This window comes from Tamandua tetradactyla, chromosome X, assembly GCF_023851605.1.
Source record: "Tamandua tetradactyla isolate mTamTet1 chromosome X, mTamTet1.pri, whole genome shotgun sequence".
NCBI classification, from domain to species: domain Eukaryota; kingdom Metazoa; phylum Chordata; class Mammalia; order Pilosa; family Myrmecophagidae; genus Tamandua; species Tamandua tetradactyla.
In genome coordinates this window covers 166,667,834-166,673,462 of record NC_135353.1, presented here as the reverse complement: position 1 = coordinate 166,673,462, position 5,629 = coordinate 166,667,834, and positions in this window count along the sequence as shown.

Here is a 5,629-nt window from a genome sequence, read left to right as displayed (position 1 = left end):
AGAAAACATTTGTGGAATAGGAACTGAAGACCTCTCCTAGGCGTGTTCACATCTGAGCAGAGGTTAAGCCTTCAACAAAAAGTGGCTGCAACCTAATGTAGAGTCAGAAACCAGTTGGCATAGAAGTACTTTTCTTTTCATTTTTATTTTTAAATTTTATTGAGATATATCCACACATCACACCAACCACCCAAATTATACAATCACTGGCTCAGAGCATCAGAGTTGTGCATACATCCCCATGATCAATTTTAGAGCATTTTCATTACTCCAGAATAGAAATAAGAATAAAACATAAAGCCCAAATCCTCCCATACTTCTTATCCGCCCCCATTATTGACCTGTAGTATTGGTGTACTATATTTGTTACTACTGATGAAAGAATATTGAAATATTACTGTTAACTATAGTTCACAGTTTGCAGCAGCTATGTGTTTTCCCATATACCCCTTTATTTTTTTTCACATTTGTAGTAGCTCATGCAAGAACTTACTTATATTTGTAGTGTTAATCAATGACATACATGACTTCAAACACCCACTTCCAATCAAATTTACCTACAGTATGTCATTATTACCTGTAATCCCAATTACAAGCTCCCATCACTCTATCCATTCCCAAATATTTAAGTCAACCTTGTTAACAATCCTGTACATATTGGGTAAAGCTCCCCCTTCTCTAGCTTCTATCTATCTTTAGGTACCCTATATTCTACATTTTAAGACTCTGAGTTTACATGTTTTTTTTAATTAGTGAAATCGTATAATATCTCTCCTTTTGTGTTTAGTCTATTTTCCTCAGCATTATGTCCTGAAGGTTCATCCATGTTGTCATGTGCTTTGGGACCTCATTTTATCTTAATGCTGCATAATATTCCATCATATGTATATATCACATTTGGTTTATTCACTCATCTGTTGATGGGCACTTGGACTGTTTCCATCTTTTGGCCATTATGAATAATACCACTATGAGCATCAGTGTGCAAATGTCTGTCCATGTGACTGCTTTCAGCTCTTCTGGGTATATACTGAGTAGAGGAATTGCTGGGTCATAGGGAACCTCAGTACTTAGCTTTCTGAGGAACCACCAGAATGTCTTCTACAGTGGCTATACCAGTTCACATTCAAACCAGCAGTGAATAAGTTTTCCAATTTCTCCACACCCTCTCCAACATTTGTAATTTCCTGTTTGTTTAATAGCAGCCATTCTTATAGGTGTAAGGTGATATCTCATTGTTGTTTTGACTTGCATTTCCCTTACAGCTAATGAAGATGAATATCTTTTCAGACGCTTTTTAGCCGTTTGTATTTCCTCTTTGGAAAAATGTCTGTTCATATCTTTTGCCCATTTTATAATTGGGTTGTTTGTTCTTTTATTGTTGAGTTGTAGGAATTCGTCATATATTCTGGATATCAAACCCTTATCAGATACAGGTTTCAAAATACTCTCACCCATTGAGTTGGCTACCTCTTCACCTTTTTTGACAAAGTCCTTTGAAGCACGGAAGTGCTCAATCTTGAGGAGCTCCCATTTGTTTATTTTTTCCTTCATTGCTTGTCCTTTCAGTATAAGGCCTAAGAAGCTACTTCCTATTACTAGGTTTTGAAAATGTTTCCTTATATTTTCCTCTAGAAGTTTTATGGTTCTGGCTCTTATATTTAGGTCTTTTAATCACTTTGAGTTAATTTTTATATACGGTGTGAGGTAGGGGTCATCTTTCATTCCTTTGAATACGGATATCCAGTTCTTCCAGCCCCATTTATGGAAGAGACTATTCTTTCTCAGTTCAGTGGATTTGGGCACCGTGTCAAATATCAATTGACCACAGATCTGAGGGTTAACTTCTGAACCTTCAATTCAATTCCATAGATCAATTTGTCTATCTTTGTGCCAATACTATGCTGTTTTGACAACTGTGGTTTTGTAATAAGCTTGAAAGTTAGGAAGTGTAAGTCCTCCTACTTCATTCTTCTTTTTAAGGGTGCTTTTGGCTATTCAAGACCTTTTCCCTTCCAAATAAATGTAATAATTAACTTTTTCAAGTCTACAAAGTAGGTTGTTGGAATTTTTATTGGTATTGCATTGAATCTGTAGATCAATTTGGGTAGAACTGACATCTTAACAATATTTAGCCTTTCTATCCATAAATATAAAATGTCTTTCTACCTATTTAGGAATTCTTTGATTTTTTTTTTAAATCAAATGTTTGCAGTTTTCTGTGTATAGGTCCTTTGCCTCTTTGTTTAAGTTTATTCCTAGATACTTGATTATATTTTTTCTTAATTGCCTTTTTGGTTAGGTCATTCCCAGTGTATACAAACTACAGACTTTTGTATACTGTCTTGCGGCCCACTTCTTTGCTGAATTTGCTTATTAGCTCAAGTAGCTTTGTTGTAGATTTCTCAGGATTCTCCAAATATAAGATCATGTCATCTGTAAATAATGAAAATTTTTACTTCTTCCTTTCCAATTTGGATGTGTTATATATTTTTTCTTGCCTAATTGCTCTTGCTAGAACTTCTAGCATAATTTTGAATAACAGTGGTGATAGTGGGCCTCCTTGTTTTATCCCCAATCTTAGGGAGATGGTATTTAGCAAGAAGTACTTTTGAATCAGGGAGGCCTTTTTTAGTCCTCCAAAGATGCTACCTTCCTCTTGGGGCCAGCCTTACAGATGCACTAGCCTGGGTTTCAAACAAGATGGTTTTTCCTCTCATCCTCAGAGGCAATTCCTAAAATGTATGCTTAGTAAGTGCCACACAAGACAGAGGGATCTGTGGTCCTGCAATTGTGGCTGACACAAACAAAATTAAGCAGTTGTCTTTCCTGTAGACTTTGACTCTTCAATACACTGAGCACATTTAGGATCTTCAAGAGGAAGATTATGTTATTTGATGCTACACTAAATTAATATGACTTGGGAGTACATTCTGAAGCATGGGCCTTAAGCAGTGGTTCTGATTAGATTCCCAGGACACAAAAGTATTATAAGAACCATGGACATCATGGAGCTCACCTCTCAGATCCCCCTTCAAGAGGGCTTGCTGCAGGGGAGCCCAGCTGAATACACATCATCCAGTTATCAGAACTTGTTTTCACTGTAGCCTGAGGAGCAAAGTCACACTTCCCCTGAGCAACTCCCAGACAGTTGGCAGCAGGACTGGAGTCAGCCATTCCTCTAATTGTTCCTCATCTTTGGTATATCGACATCTGGGGCCAGGACCTTCTCTTTGGTGAGTGCTGTTCTGTACATCACAGGATGTTTACCAACATCCCTGGCTTTGTCCCATTTAATGCCAGAAGTACCCTCAGTCACAGCAGCAATAGCCAAAAATGTCTCCAGACATTGCAAAGTGTCCCCTTGGGGCAAAATAGGCCCCAGTTGAGACCCGCTGGTTTAGTGGACAATCTTTATTAACAAAATATTTTTGATAAATCTTCACACACACACAGTCCATACATGGTCTACAATTAATAGCTCACAATATCATCACGTAGTTGTGTATTCATCACCCTGATCATTCTTTAGAACATTTGCATCACTCCAGAAAAAGAAATAAAAAGAAAACACACATCCATCCCATATCCCTTACCCATCCTTTTCACTGACCATTAATATTTCCATCTATTCAATTTATTTTATCCTTATCCCCCCTATTATTTATTTATTTTTTATCCATACTTTTTTATTCATCTGTCCATACCCTGGATAAAAGGAGCATCAGACACAAGGTTTTCACAATCATACAGTTACATGGTAAAAGCCATATTGTCCCCATGTACTTCCCCACACACACAAACAAATAAACAAACACACAAACCAAAAACCAACCAAACAAAAAATTCAACAATGGTGCTACAATAATGGGATATGCACATGGAAAAAGAATGAAATGTGACCCCCACCATATACCATACAAAAAAAAGCCATATTGTTATCCTATCATCTTCAAGAATCAAGGCCACTGGAACACAGTTCAACAGTTTCAGGTACTTCCCTCCAGCCACTCTAGTACACCACAAAGTAAAAACAAATATCTATATAATGCATAAGAATAACCTCCAGGGTAACCTCTCAATTCTGTTTGAAATCTCTCAGAACTGAAACTTTATTTTGTCTCATTTCTCTTTTAGTCTTTTTGGTCAAGAAGGCTTTCTCAATCTCATGACACTGGATCCTGGCTAATCCTGAGTTCTGTTCCACATTACCAGGGAGGTTTACACCCCTGGGAGTCATGTTCCACATAGGGAAAAGGACAATGAGTTCACCTGCTGAGATGGCTTAGAGAGAGATGCCACATCTGAGCAACAAAAGAGGTTCTATGGGGGTGGGGGGTGACTCTTAGGCATAATTTTAAGTAGGCTTAGCCTATCCTTGCAGGAAAAAGTTTCATATTCAAAGGCTTCGTCTATTGATTTGGGTGTCCCCATTGCCTGCGAGAATATCAGAAATTCTCCAAATGGGGAAGATGAATATTTCCTCCTTTCTCCCCAGTTCCCCAAGGGAACTTTGCAAATACTTCTTTACTCATTGCCCTAATTATTCTGGGCTATATCGGGGCATCACACTAACATGGACAAAACAACAAAATCTCACGTTTTATGGGCAATCTTGACTCAAGGACCCCACTCCACCCCCTCCACTAGCCTGGCCAAGATTTACTCAGATCTACAGTATAGAGTGAAATTATCCCTCAATGATTCTTCCTTCTGGCTCTCCTTCCACAAGTGCTGCACCTCCTTTTCTGTCTGAGGCTCTCCCACCTCCTGCATCCACAAAATGTAGCTTATCACAACTGTCAAAGCAAAGCATCAGAACAGCCAGAGATGCAAAGACATGGGACCAACCCCAAGCTGGAGGAGATGCCAAGGGCTCTCAGTGGATCTGGTCATACACATAGAAGATTAGCAAGGTTTCTTTTGTTGAAACCCTGAGGACATTGTGTTGGGTGGAGTTAAGTCAGACACAAAAGAACAAATATTATATTATCTTACTAATATCAACAAATTATAATATATAAGCTCATAAAGATAAAATCTAGAATATAGGCTACCAGGAGTTAGAATGAGGATAGAGAATGAGGAGCAGATGCTTAATGTGTGCAGTATTTTTAACTAGGTTGACTTTAAATGTTTGGAAATGGACAGAGATGATAGTAGCACATTATGGTGAGCGTAATTATGTATGTGATTGTGGTTTAAAGGGGAAATTAAGAGTCATGTAGCCACTAGAAGGAAAGCTAGAGGAGAAACCATAGGAATATATAAGACAGTGAGGCCTGTGGTGGACAATGACTGTGATTAACAGTACAAATATATTTAAATGCTTTCATGAACTAGAACAAACATACATCACTATTACAAGGAGTTAATAATAGAGTGGTATGTGGGAACAAATGCACCTATTGCAAATTATGGACTAAAGTCACGGTAGTAATATTTTAATATTCTTTCATTAATAACAAAATGTACCACACCAATGCCAGGGGTCAATGAGGGAGGTGATAAGGGGTATGGGATATTTTGGGTCTTTTTAAGCAATGAAAATTTCTACAATTGGTTGTGTTGATGAATGCCAATTATATGATGATACTGTGAGCCACTGATTGTATACTTTGGATAGACT